The sequence below is a fragment of the Miniopterus natalensis genome, chromosome 11, assembly GCF_054644295.1.
Source record: "Miniopterus natalensis isolate mMinNat1 chromosome 11, mMinNat1.hap1, whole genome shotgun sequence".
Taxonomy (NCBI): domain Eukaryota; kingdom Metazoa; phylum Chordata; class Mammalia; order Chiroptera; family Miniopteridae; genus Miniopterus; species Miniopterus natalensis.
Window position 1 is genome coordinate 15749094 of NC_142091.1, and position 15051 is coordinate 15764144.

Sequence of the window (15051 nt, forward strand, 5' to 3'; positions counted from 1 at the left end):
AACAACCTAAATATTCTTTGTTAACACAGGTTTTTTGTGCTCTTGTAAACCACAAGATCCTGATACACATAATGAAGCTAAATAAAAATTCACAAATGGTGGTTGCAATTCTGTCAACTCTCAGCCCGATGCAACATAAATCCGCAGTCGTTTTGCATACATGATTCAAAATTAAAGTTTATAATGGAAGTGTCAACACGTCATAACTTCTGCATCATTACTGATGAACTCACTGTACTGCAACCTAACAGCAGGTGTGCCCACTGATGGACAGGCCGCTTAGAAAACTGAAGCTGTCAGGCTGTACGCAGGAATAGATAACCACGGACACTGCAGGGCCACAGCATCACCGCTGTTTACAAGAGTAGAATGCGACTTAGACACATCTGAGCCTTCTCTGTAAGCCACTTTCCATTGAATTAGAAAGCTATGGCTGTATAATTATTGTAAAAGGAGAAGGTTGCTAACTGCTGCATGCAGTGCTTTCACTGTACGTCCTTGGCTGCAATGCGATCTGCAGATCCTCCTGCAGAGCTTGACATCGAGTCAGGATTTCTTCTGAAAGTCAGCTTGTGAGACTCCAGCAGCCTTGGGAGCTTCAGGGGCCTTGTGAAATTCCTTCAAAATGGACAACACAGCTTCTGGAATAATCCCTTGTTCACAGAGCCGTACACAGACAGAGTCTCCATATCTAAGCCAGGATTCAACGTTCTTTTAAAAAAAAAAAATTGTTTTTTAAAAATTGATTTCAGAGAGAGGAAGGGAGAGGGAGAGAGAGCCATCCATCTGCTGCGTCCCATAGGGGGATGGAGCCTGGAACCCGGGCGCGTGCCCTGACCCGAGGTCGAACCATGACCTCCAGGTTCATGGGTCAATGCTCAAGCACTGAGCCAACACCAGCCAGGCTCAAAGTTCTTGAAATCAGAACATCCATGGCCTTCCTCGCCACACTCAGATCCACCGCCGCTACAGCTGCCCTGGCCAGGCGGAGGGAGGCGGGAGGAGGGTCTGGCCCAGAACTCAGCTGCTGTTTTAGATGTGGTTTCAGTCCTGGAGCAGATTAACACATCCCCTGGAACCTGGTTAGCAGCTGGATTAACTACCAACATACATTTCCAACTCATTTTATTTTTTCTTAGATTACTGTAGCTAAATGCTGTATCATTTGAGTAGTTAAAACTATTTAATTACTTAGCGCTTTTATTTATTTTTTAATTTTTAATTTTTATTTTTTAAATATATCTTTATGAATTTCAGAGAGAGGAAAGGAGAGAGAGAGAGACAGAAACATCAATGATGAGAGTCATTGATCGGCTGCCTCCTGCACGCCCCTGACTGGGGATCGAGCCTGCAACCCGGGCATGTGCCCTGACCGGGAATCGATCTCCTATGGCCTGGATCCTAGGTCGACTCAACCGCTGAGCCACGCCGGCCGGGCTACTTAGCGCTTTTAATAGCGAGGAGCAGGCCACATTTTGGGTTCTTGATCTGTGCTTGAGTAAAAAGCTTAGCTCTTTCACACTGAAACTGATTCGCTGAGCAGCAAGCAGCCGCTTCTCAAGCACGCACCGAAGGCACGGCCTCATAACTAGTATTCAAAAACCCTCCCAGGCTTCTCCAGCTCTAATGAATCACCCCCTGTCCTGAACTCCATGCCGCATGCAGCCTGTACCCCAGAATTTATCACCGCGCGCGATTCGGTTTTGTGCTGCGCACAGTCGTTTCTTGCATTTTAGGCACCACGTCCCGCTGATGACTGCTGCTAGCGTTTCACGCAGTGATTTCTTCTCCCCGTCTAGGCCTCACTCTAATTTTCGACACTGCTACCAAAATGAGTTTTCTGAAATCTGCAGATTGCTCTCCTTAGCTGAACTCCATCAGTGAGTTTCAGCAATGAAATCCAAGCTCCGGTTCCTACCCTATGGGACTCTTTCCAACTGTTCTCTGCTGGCTCGCTCCTCTCAAACCCCTCTGCCCCCACCTCACACCCAGGGTGCCATTCATATAAAGTGATTTGCTCCGTCCCATGCAGCCTCACATTGTCCCTGTATTGTTCAGCGATCCTTACTCTTCCTGCCCCCGAGGTCCCCTTTCCTGTTGTTTCCACATACTCAAATTTTACCTATTATTTGTGACCTCCTTTAAATGTTACCCCCTCTGTGAAACTCTTTCCCGTTCCCCCAGAATAATTTTGTTTAATTCATACTTCTACCTGGGCCGCCCTTGTTTATTCCTTTGCACCTCATTTGTGTGTATGAGTTCCCTCCTTTACTTTAGAACGCAAGCTCGCCAAGAACAAGGACCCTGTTGGTACACAGCAGGGGACCAGTAGTTATGGGCTGAAAGAATGTCATAATTAAAGACATTAAAGTTAAAGTTCGAGAGGGAAATTTTTTATCTATTACACTTCTCATAATCAGGTTTAATTATCCTCCAGGAAGCTCACAGGTGTGTAAAAAATAATCTGGTACGATAGAGGTATAGTAATGGGATCAGGACTATATCGAGCTCTTGGGTTCTAAAGAGGACACGTTGTCACTCGCAGCGCTTACATCACTCATCGATTTGTTCGATATGCAACATAATTATTAAATGCCTGCTATGTGCCAGGCATTGGGCTGGTCCAAATAATACAACGGTGAACGAAACAGACCTGGCCTTTGTCTTTCTAAAACTTAAACTACTGTGAGATGGACAAACAACAGACAAGTTAATATGCAAATGATTATGTAATTACAAATCCTGATAAGTGCTCTAAAGAGATAAATTGGATGTGCTGACAGAGAATAGGAGCAGGAGAGCGCGTATGGACTGATGAGGCTATCAAAAAAGTAAATACATTTTCAATTTAAAAACTTTAATAAGGGATATATTCACATGGTTCAAAAAATTTAAAATACAAAAAGGTGTTTATTGACTTCACCACTGAGTAGCTTTTCACTGAAAACTTTTTCATTATTTAAAAAAATTTAAAATATTACCTATTCAACACCTGTCATCTGTATGCCCAGTTCCCAAGGTCTTGCTGTTTTCAATTGTGGTAGCAAGTGGCTCCCAGTGATCCCTGCCTTCCAGCATTCATGCCCTGGTATGATCCCCTCCCTGTGTATGTGGGATGGAAATTGTAACTTGTTGTGACGTCACATGATGGGATGTCTTTTCCATGATTAGGTTATAAAGGACTGACTTGTGTCTTCCTAGCAGACTCTGTATTTCCGTCTTGGTTAACATGCTTTGGTGCCAGCTGCCATGTGGGAGAGGCCACGGTGACAAGGGCAGACTTTGGCTAACAGTCAACAAGGAACTGAGGCCCGTAGTCCAACAAGCCTTCAGCAACTGATGCTGCCAAGAGCCACTGCATCAGCTTAGAAGCATATTCTTCCCCAACTGAGGCTTCAGATGAAACTTCGGATTCTAGGTTGACAACTTGATGGTAGCCTGGTGAGAGACAAGGAGTCAGAGGACCCAGCCAAACCATTTTTGGAGTCACAGAAACAGAGAAAATAAATGTACATTGTTTTAAGCCACTAAATCTTGCAGCAGTAGGTAATTAATATACCAATCCTTAGCTATCATATGAATATGCATCTACATCTATACATTTGCATTTACATCAGTAATATATTTAGGAACAACTCCGAAGAGAGATTTCTGGCTCAAAGGGAATGTGTATTTGTAAATTTCTTTGATATTTACACATTACCCATCAAAGAATGCGGGTATATTTACAATCCCACCAGCAATATATGAGAATAACTCCCCATTTGAATTTATTATAAAAATGTTGGATTTTGCCAATTTGATAGGTAGAAAATGATGGCTCAGGGCATTTAATTTGCATTTCTCTTTTGAGTGAAGTTGAACATATTTTCATGTGTTGTTATATATTTTTTAAAAAATATGTATTTATTTCAGAGAAAGGAAGGGAGAGGGAGAGAGAGATAGAAACATCGATGATGAGAGAGAGTCAAGTCGGCTGCCTCCTGGACTACTAGGGATCGAGCCTAAAACTTGACTGGGAATTGAACTGTGACCTCCCGGTTCATAGGTTGACGCTCAGACACTGAGCCGTACCGGCCAGGTGCATGTATTGTCATTTATCATTCCTTTTCCGTGAATTGTCTCTTCATGTTTTTTGACCATTTTTCTGTTGACTTATGTTTTTCTCTATTGATTTTTTGAGGTTAGCCTTTTGTGAGATGTGGAGATGATTTTTGTGTTTTCCATTGAGCATATTGCTGGTTTTGAGACTGAAATGCTGCAATTTTATTGTAGTATCTGGCCTATTTCTATTTTAGTTTAATTTAGTTTCTAACTGACTTTTGTTTAAACAAGAATGTTAAATTTTTTTTCTTTTTTTCCCTCAAATATATCTTGATTAATTTCAGAGAGAGGAAAGGCGAGGGAGAGAGAGAGACAGAAACATCAATGATGAGAGTCATTGATTGACCCCGCAACCCGGGCATGTGCCCTGACCGGGAATCGAACCCCGATCGCCTGGATCCCAGGTCGACGCTCAACCGCTGAGCCACGCCCGGCAGGGCAAGAATGTTAATTTTTTAAAATGCTATTTTAGCACCCAAGGATAGAAATGTAATTATTTTTTCTTATATCTATAATCTGATAAATTATATTAATATATTTTTTAATGTCAAGTCGTTTAAAATTTTTTTCAGGTGAACCTCACTTGGTCATAGTATAATTTTTCTTTGAATAAACTAATATTTTAATCAGGATTATTGCACTGAGATTTATAAATGAAAGTTGTTTAGGGGATTCCAGTTAAGATGGTGGTGTAGCTAAATGCAGTACTTAGACCCTCCCACAACCACGTCAAAATTACAACTAAACTACAGAACAACCATCATTCAGAACTGCCTGAAATCTAGCTCAGCAGAAGTCCTAAAACGAAGGATATAAAGAAGAAGCCACGTCGAGACTAGTAGGAGGGGCAGAGACACAGGATAGGCTGGTCCCACACCTACCTGCGGTTTGATATCTCAAAAGCAGAGCCCCTCCCCATGAGTGAGGGGTCCTTGCTGCACACAAGCCCCACAGCCCAGGGTTCCAGCGCCAGGAAGAGAACCACCCACAGCTCTGGCTGTAAAAAACCAACAGGGATTGTGGCTGAATGAGACCGAGGGCTTTTGGAGTCCCAGGAAGTTCCTCCTAAAGGGTCTGCACATGGACTAATTTGTACGCACTCGCTTAGCTCTAGCACTGGGGCAGCAGCTGGAAAGGCACCAGGGACATACTGGGAGGGACTGAAGTGTCCGGCATCAGGATGAGGGCTGGAGGGGCTGCTTTCTCCCAGAGAGAAGTGCTGGCAGAGGCCATTGTTGCTTTTCTGAGCCCTTCCGCCACAGAGCTGGCAGGCGGGAGCCCTATCTGGGTCTCCATCAACCTGGCTGACGCTGTGGGCCCTGCCCTGGTGATCCCTGAGACCCTGCCCCACCCAACTTGCAAGGCCCATCTAAGCTGTTTCCAGTGGCTTTTCCATACAAACGTCCTGTCTTGGCTCATGCTTTGGACTTTCCTAAAATCTCTCAAACCAGAAGCATCTGGGCTCAGCATGCCCTGTACCTCTCGCTTGACGGCTAGATGGAAGGTGAAAGGGAAGTGTCAGCACCAATGTATTTCCACTATAATAATTGATCTGTAACCACATAACTTGAAAGGAAAAGAAAGTGATTCTTTCAGCTCTCAGAAATTTAAGGGCTTACTGGTGTTTTTATTTCCCCCTCCTACCCTCTTTTCCTTTCTTCTAACAAATGGAAGAATTTTGGTGCCTTTTAATGGTTTCAAATGCTTCTTAAATATTGTTCAGATCATTATACTTCAGAAAACAACTGTAAATGTGAAAATTAAAGGTGATTTTTAATTGTGTTAGTTGATTTTAAACATGTAAAAACTTACTAAGTTTTTATTAAAGGGGCAGGGTGTTCGTCACATAAGTAATCCACCTGTCTCTGTGGTGTTCAATGTATAATTTATCACCGTAGAGATAAAAAGTGATTTGAGAAGCTTTCCTGAATCTTAAACAGCACCGAAAACTTTTGTTTGCTTAACTGACTCTGACAATGAAATGATAAGAAACAAAAGTGGTTGGGTAGCAGTGGGAAGGAAAAGAAAGGGATGGTTGTGAAAATCCTATGAAAGAAGACTTAGCGACTGCTTTGATGGGCGAGAGCAAGGGCGAAAGAGTATGGCTGGTGTCCTTGAAAGAAGTCCAGCGTCAGCTACTCCACAGTTTGAGGTGCCACCCTCCCTTCCTCCTTTCCACCTGTGTCTCTTCTTCCTTTTTGGGCCAGATAGAGAAGCGAACCCCAAAGATTATGATTGTATTGCCCTGTAGGAAACTAACCAGTTGTGTATCTAATTTAACAATCTTATTTCAGCATTGCTTTCCTAACAGACGAGAAATGTCAGCTGTTCCCACGCTTCTATAACCAGTGATCTATAACCTCCTTCTGGTTCTTTCATTAACAGGTTGAGTAAAACTTTGACATGTGCTAAAAAGTAATTTTGTCTGAGTATTTTGTATTACGGTATCTAACTGTTGGCAAACCCAATCTGTAAGTATGATCACACTTAGAAGACCTGTTTGATGTAAGCCAAGCTTTTGTTTATGAAGCAGCATCATGAATCATAATCATTCCTAGGTCGTGGGCAGCTGCTGGTCTCCTACAGTGCACTGAATGACAGGAAGAAATCGCAAACTGTTGTCACCAACCAGTCCTGATCACCATGTGTGACATTACCATTATTCGTCAATGCGGAGTGCTGTGGAGGCAGGGAGAGCAATTTCCAACAGTTCTCTGACACGGACAGTTTCTTAAAGTCCTATGTCTTCCAGAGCTGCACTGCCCAATATGGTAGCCACTAACCACATGTGGTTATTAAAATGTAAATCAATTAAAATGAAGTCACATTTAAACATTCCGTTTCTCAGTTGGACCAGTCACCTTGCAAGTGCTCAGCAGCCACGTGTAGCTTTGGCTACCCTATTGGAGAGTGTAGATATAGAACATTTACTTCATTGTACAAAGTTCTGCTGGACAGTGTGTTATAGGAAGTTTCAACCTTAAGTGAAATTGGACAATAAAGCAGGCTGCCCCGTCCCAGGAGCACTTCCTTGGAAATCTGGCTCGAAGGGTGAAATATTTTAAAAGGCATTATTATCCTACACCATGTCATGATGGGCTTTTCCCATCCCTCCCCCCTTGGTAAATGCTTTCTTTTTCAGTGACACTTGGTCATGAATGCAGTTGGATGTCAACTGCAACATGAGCTCTCAATATGCACTCTAACCACTCCCTGGGAGCTGGGGCTCTTTGAAGGGAAAATGTGCTATAACCTTGCAAATAGGATGGGATTTCCTATTGATAGGATTGTTCTTCTTAAATGTATTCTACTTATTTCCTAGAGATACATTGACACTGAATTGTACAGGTTTTCGTGGGCTGTGGGAAATAGTACCATAAGAAATTAGACGAAAGAAAAGTAATGCAGACCTTTGGGTTTTCCTTCAAGATGATAAGTCATGATGAAAAATAAGCTCGAGTTCGAGGAAACAAGCGGAAACCACAGAGAAGTGGCAGCGCTCAAGCTTACGCAGCATAACCCTCCCAGCATGAGTCTGTGTGACACCACTGATAGCTTTGGGCAGTTGCCCCTTTAAATTGCAAACTTACTGGGAATGACCATGTTTACTTGGTGAGCTGTTTCGCACCTGCTCAGTAATGGCACTCAGTGAACATAACCTAATGGGAAGGGGAGAATTAGGAAAGTTGTTGCAGTTATAGAACGATGGGGAGGCTTGCTGCCACTCAGACAAGGCCTCCTACCTGAGGTGGAAGGTGTGCTGGGGATTATCACAGTCTAGGTTTGCAGGTCCAGAAGCTGAGTTTTGATAGGGAGGCCAGAGTTAATCAGGAGCTCAGTACCCAAGGTCATAAGAGACTGATTGAGTCCCTTTGTTTCTATATAATGGAAGACATTTCTTTCCAGAGACTAGACTTCAACAAATAACACTGTTTACATGTTCTTGCTTATAGTTCCAGCCGCTCTCTTGTCAGAATTAAGGTTCTTCGGAGGTAGCATTAGTCCTCAAAAGATTCTGTGCAATTCACAGAATAAAATGGAAATGGTGTCCCCTGGATGTGTGCCATGTGACAGCCTGGGAATCCTAGCACAGATCGTTGGAGAGTTTTGAGGGACTTTGTTCTTACGCCGTGATAAGAATTGACAAACAACAGATCAGGCCTCTCTGGTGATTGGTATGTCAAAGTCTTCTCACCTTTTTCCTCTTGGCCAGTGTGGCCAATGCGTGTTCTTAGCTTTTTTCTTTTCTAGGCTCCCAAAGACTGTTCACTTTCTATCGCAGGATTTTTCCTCACATGTAGTTCACCTCAGCCCCGAGCAAGGACACATTGTTAAAAACATAATACGCTTTGACCTGTTGTAAGTAATCAAGATTGGACTAAAATGGAGGTAGAAATATAAATATGTTTTCCACTATCTACTCCTACTTTTCATTTACCACCCAAATCATCTTTTATTTGAAATTGAAAGGGCTCAATTGTTGCAATAAATGTTTTTTTCTTTGATGTTCTATTGAAGTTACACTTAACTTCACTGCCTTTTCTACTGTGATTGCATCGGTTCTTAGATAACTTAATCTCTCTTTATTACCCATCTGTAGGATAAGAACAGCAATAGTTCCTTTTTTATAGGGTTGTTGCAAGGACTGAAAGAGCTAATGCATATAAGCTGCTTAGCACAGTTCTTGGCATGGACAACACACTCAGTAAATGTGAACTCTTCCTGTCCTCTTTCTCCACCCCTTCTCAACGTTTTGATGAACTATTTTAATATAAAATTATTTTTATTATGAAGTACACAACCATGGTTCCCAAATATATGAGCATTGCATCACGTTGTCATTGAATAAATGTATTCTGGCCCAGCCAGCGTGGCTCAGCAGTTGAGCACTGACCTGGGATCCAGGAGACTGAGGTTCAATTCCTGGTCAGGGCACATGCCAGGGTTGCGGGCTTGATCCCCAGTAGGGGGCGTGCAAGAGGCAGCCGATCAATGACTCTCATCATTGATGTTTCTATGTCTCTCTCCCTCTTCCTCTCTCTGAAATCAATAAAAGTATGTTTAAAAAAAAAAAAGTATTCTCTAAGTTGTTTTCCTATTAGTGTTTGGTTACCATAGCTACCCACGTCTAATGCCTCCTCCAAATTATGCCCCACTTCCACCCTAATCCCACTAAGATCTTGTTACCTAATGTCTAAGCTCACAATGGCTGGCTCTTCAACAGATGCATGGGATTTTTCTATTGTAAGCAGCTAATCAAAATATTTAAGCCAAGACTGACTGGCTCCTGCCACCACACAGTCTTTTGTGATGTCTCCTCATATGATTATAAGGCACAGTGCTCAGGGAAAGCAGACTCATTTTAATAAAATTACAGGCACAGCATAACTAGCAAAGTAAATCTGCTGCTGGGAAAAATAATTGTGCTCCAGAGCATATGTGATTTAGGACAATGCTGCATAGAAATATGTCATTACTCCCTTCCATTACTATGGATAATTAAGAGTTGATTGCTACTTAAAACACAATGAGCTTTTTTGCATGTGAAAACAGAAATTCCTAGTTTGTTGTTCCCTACCTTCCTTGCTTAGAGGACTAAAAATCTGATGACTATAGGCTCAGCCATCCCAGGTCCCCAGCCAGTGAAAGCTTCAACTGGCAAAAGAGTGGAGTCCTCATACCTACCGAGATGGGAGGGATCAGTTATCTTGACGCCTCGTCACACAACACATCAGTGTTTCTATTGAGTGGGGAGTGCAGGTCCATGCGAGCAAGAGCTGGAGAAACTAACAGGGGAGGAAGATATGGCCACCTCCATGGAGAAACAACATTGTTAAATTATGTTAAGTTATCAAGATCAAGGAAGTTTAACCAATTCTGCTCAGATAAGGGCAGGTGTCAATATCCAAGGGGTTCCGGCCAAGGGGAGGACCACGGGGATTCTTAATAATCTGGTAGGGATCAGAATCATATAGGTTGGGAGGCCCTTTCATAATAGTGTGAGAGGTAACAAAAGCAGAGTCCAGCCCCAGGAAAGAGGCTGTGAGGTAGGGGAGATCCTAAAGCTCCCCTCCAATTGAGCTGCAGCTCAGGACCAGGTTTCTGCCTTAGAATCCGGCCCCAGTTGTACCCCACTGGATGGGAAACTGGAAACTGGAGAGGAGACGTCATGCAGATAGACCACATGGGGTGGGGATGGGAAAGGAAAGCAGCTGTGCCAGATTCAACCAGGACCACCAGATGCTCTGGGAAACAGCATTCCCCAGTATGTGAAGTAGCAGACCTCCAGTGTTCACAGTAGTCAGGGTACATCAGATAGAGGGAGGGAGAATATTTTCGAAGAAATTCTACTATAACAATAGACAATAATGAAAATTTCATTGTGGTGCCATCTTTAAACGTAAATTCAATTATTAATAAGTCAATTGATTAAAGTTAAATTAAACACAGCACTTAGCTATTGTAAACTGGAGGAGATGAAGATGTTTTTTGGATTACATGGTCTCTTAATACAGTGTAGCTGCTTCGTCTGGTACTAACCAGAGAAACAGTGGTCTCTGACAATTCCGGAGAAGTGCTGCTGGCGTGGTGGACTTACTGAGGAATGGTTTTCTTACGTTTTTTACTTGACTTGTAAATATAAATGCAATGAAATTTAGCCAGCACACATGCCATAAAGATGAAATTCATATCTAGACCAGTGAAAAGCATATGGCTTCTTACAAATTCTTACCTCAGACACAGAAGTCCAGCTACCTATCGGATCTCTCCCCTTAGATATATATGTTCTAGATAGCCCTGACTTGCCAGAGAAAAATGGAGAGGGAATGGCCTTTCCCAACCTTCCTGTCTCCACCTACATGGGCCCACTGAAGTAAGCACCATGCCTAGGCTCCTGATGCAGACAACTATTTATTGGGAAGTAAAGAAGACAAAGGAGGCAGTCCCTTGGTCCCTTGGTGAGAGATAATCTCATAACTGAGGCATCTTTCCTCATGGTGATGGAAACTCCTCTTGTGCCCAAGCTTAAGCAGGACAGACCTCCAGCCTCTGTAGAGTTTTCAAGCGAGAAGCCCAGGAGTCAAGTCTGGTGTCAGAGTGCCACTCAGAGAAGCAGGATCCCTCCAAGATTGCTACGTCAGAAGGGGTCATTCTAATTCGCTCCCAGCTAATTTGTTAGGTGTAGGAGCAGTCAGTTCACCTGCCCCCCTCCCCCACCGAATGTGCCATGTTTTCTCATGCTTCTGCACATTTAGTCACACCTTCTTCCTTTCCTAGAAGTCCCCCTTCCCCTCCCCCTCCCATCCTTGCCCTGATAAGTCTTATAGGTGTTTCAAGATTCAGCTTAGGATGACTACCTATGGGAAGCCTTTTCAGAAATCTCAACACTGAGCTAGGAGCATCCCTCACCCTGCCCCACCTTCTGCGGTCCTAATCACCCCAGGGTTTCTTGTCAGAGTCACCACTCGCCTTTAAATTCCTTCAACAAAAATGTATTTATGGTCGACATTGTTTTAGGCATTGAAGCAAAAGTAGACTAAAATACCTACTCTAATAGGATTTACTTTTGGTGGGGAAAATGGGCCATAAATGAATAAATACACTGTTGTAATAGGATACTATGCAGGTGTGAAAAGGAATCAGGAAAAGATACATGTCTTGCTATGGTGTGATCTCCAGAATGTCTAGCATAATTCCGGATTCAGTCATTTGCTTTCATATGATGTCACTTAACCTGTTTCTAATAATCTAGTTTGATCTAGACTTTGGATTAAATTCATGTGCTTTGTCTTTTGTTTTTGGCGAAAATGCCTTGTCAGCAATGCTATGTATTTCCTACTGTATCACATCATAAAGAATGTAATGTCTGGCATGCTTCCTTTTGTGCTTATAGTTTTAAAAAAGAAATTTAAAAAAGGGTAACCAAAGGCTAATAAAAATGACTACCTAGAGGGAAAGGAGTGAACAAGGACTTCTCTGAGTGTGTCTTGTTGAACCTGTATAAATATTTACATAATTTAGACAGAGCCCTCCAGGTTGAGGGAATAGCATGTAGAAATGATTTGCACATGCTTGGTCCATTCAGGAAGAGCAAGGATGTCAGTGAATGATTTGGAAGTTACTTGTTTGCCTGCCTGCTAGACTGTAAGCTTTTAAGGATAGTGCTAATGGGTTTCATCTTTGTAGATTCAGATTTTATATAGTTCCTGGTACATATTCTATGTTTATTTTTTAAAAATATGATTTTATTGATTTCAGAGAGAGGAAGGGAGAGAGAGAGAGAGGGAGAGAGAGAAACATCGATGTGAGAGAATGCGAGAGAGAAACATCAATCGGCTGCCTCCTGCATGCACCTGGCCCGGGGATGGAACTAGCAGCTTGGGTATGTGTCCTGACCAGGAACTGAACTTGTGAGTCTTCGGTGCACAGGACAACACTCCAACCAACTGAGCCACACCAGCCAGGGCACACTGGCCACATTTTAATTCTCAATAGCCCATGTTGCTAGTGACTGTTCTTCTGGTGGGCTGCAATACAGATGTAGTGATGCTGGGCAGCTTTGACCTTGTAGATGATGATAGTGCCCTAGAGGTTGCCAAAAGCAACAAAGAACTTGGGCCTCTGGATGATGCAGGAGTGCCACCACCTGTCTCTAACCACCTTCGTCATGAAGGACCATTATATAACAGCAGGTTAACTTCTGTCTCACTTGAACAGCTGTATTTTTGGGTCGCTTTGTTACAGCAGCTTAGTCTGTATCAGAATACAGCAATAAGACAGAGGAAAGGAAAAGTGGTATGGGAGCAAATATTCCAATCCTGAGAGGTGAGGAACATTCATTTGAAAAAGTGGCTTTTAGCGAATTCTTTTCTTTAAAAAAAAAAAAAAAAATTATCTTTATTGATTTCAGAGAGAGGAAGGGAGAGAGAGAGAGATGGAAACATCAATGATGAGAGAGTCATTGATCGGCTGCCTCCTGCATGGCCCAGACGGGTGATTGAGCCCAGAACCCAGGCATGTGCCCTGACCGGGAATCGAACCGCAATTTCCTGGACCCTCGGTCAACGCTCAACCACTGAGCTGCGCCAGCTGGGCTCTTTTAGCTAATTCTTGAAGGAATGGATTGAGTCATTGACCATATGTATAAACAATATCAATAAAATACCTGTTTCTAAAGTTCTGAATACTGAACATGTATAAGCTTTATATTTAATATAGACAACAGATGTCAAATCTTACTCAGAAAGAAATATGAACTCCTTGGTGCCCAGAGAGCAGCATTTCATAGGCTGTGTCCTTCGGGAAGGAAAAGGTGCCACTGTGGTCATTTTGCTGCTGTAATGCTTTGTGGTGATCAATGTCATCACCAAAGAACTTGCTCTAAGGAAATAAAATAAATAAATGGCATGAGAAGATTTGTGTTTGTCCTTAATAACTGAACCCTGTGCTCCTCCCAGGGCTGGTTCTACAACACAGATTAGTTATTGTCTTGTAGAAACATAGATTACATATAATCATCTGTTGAGAGTGGTCATATTAAAATGGTTCCAAACACAAAAGAGTGTCCCATGATTTAAATGTTAAGGCTAAGCAATCAAGTTTTATAGGCTTGTTTCCTGCCCGACTCGTAATTTTATGTTATATCATGCAAATCTACCAAGCGGATTTTACAATGTGAAACTTGTTTGGCTCGATTAAGATTGATTAACTCTTTTCTGTAACTATTAAAAAGTATTAGAAAAAACCTGGGGAATGACTTGTAAATGGTGCACCCCCACAGATGTTTGTAAAGTAAGTAAATGAACGTTTTACTTTGTTAAAATTATTGTTAAACGATTTTCACTCATTAACAAGCAAGCAATGACTCACTACAGCAAGGGTGGGGAACGTGCGGCTCGAAGGCCTACACAACCCTGGAAATCATTTGGCCTGGCCCTGCCAAGGCAACCGCAGGCGGGATTTGAAATTCAATAAATCTAGGAGCTTTCTTCATAGCTAGTTTTTAAGTTGATCATTTTGTATGGCCCGAGAATGGTGTTATAAATATCCAAATGGCCCTTGGCAGAAAAAAGGTTCCCACCCCTACAGTGAAGGATGCAGTTTCTCATTTGTCATTGATTGGCAATACATAGAATAGTGGTGAAGCACACGCACAGGGGACAGGCACTGTCTGAACTAGAAGAGTGGCTCTATAATTTACTAGCTACATGAACTTTGCAAATTATTTAACATTTCCATGTCTCAGTTTCTCATATGAAGAATAAATATTATAATAACTCCTATAGCACAGGGTGTTGTTAAGGACTAAGTGGATGAACTTTTATAAAGTACTTAGAACAGCGCCTGGTACATATTAAGTCCTATATGTGCTTGGTTAATAAACTATCTTCAGGAGCAATGATTTTGAAAAGAGTGATAGCAACAAATGATGTTTCTGTGTGGTGTGTGGGGGAGTATGTCAGAATCTCTAGCCCTAGTCTGAAGAATTATATTTAATTTATGCGTATGTAATATGATAACATATTTCAATATGTGAAAAACATAACCTAGTTTACTAAAAATATAGATCGCAGAAAAAATATGAGAATATCCTCAGCAAGCTATTTTGTAGATATTGACAAACCGATTCTTAATTTTAAAGCGAAAGAAGAAATCCCTGGAATAGCCAACACAATACTGGAAAACGAAGCTGGAAGACTCCCGTTTCTCAATTTTAAGATTTACGATAAAACTACAGCACTCAGGACAGCATGATAGTGGTGAAAAAGTAGACATAGGGGTCAATGGATGTATTCTACTGGTGTATCTACATGACACTGCGCATTTGTCAAAGCCTGTAGAACCATACAGCACACAGGTGAACCTTCATGTAGGCAAAATTAATAAAAAATTATATAGGAGGTGGGGGGGTTCAAGGATGAACTGCAGAACGACACAAAAAAGTGT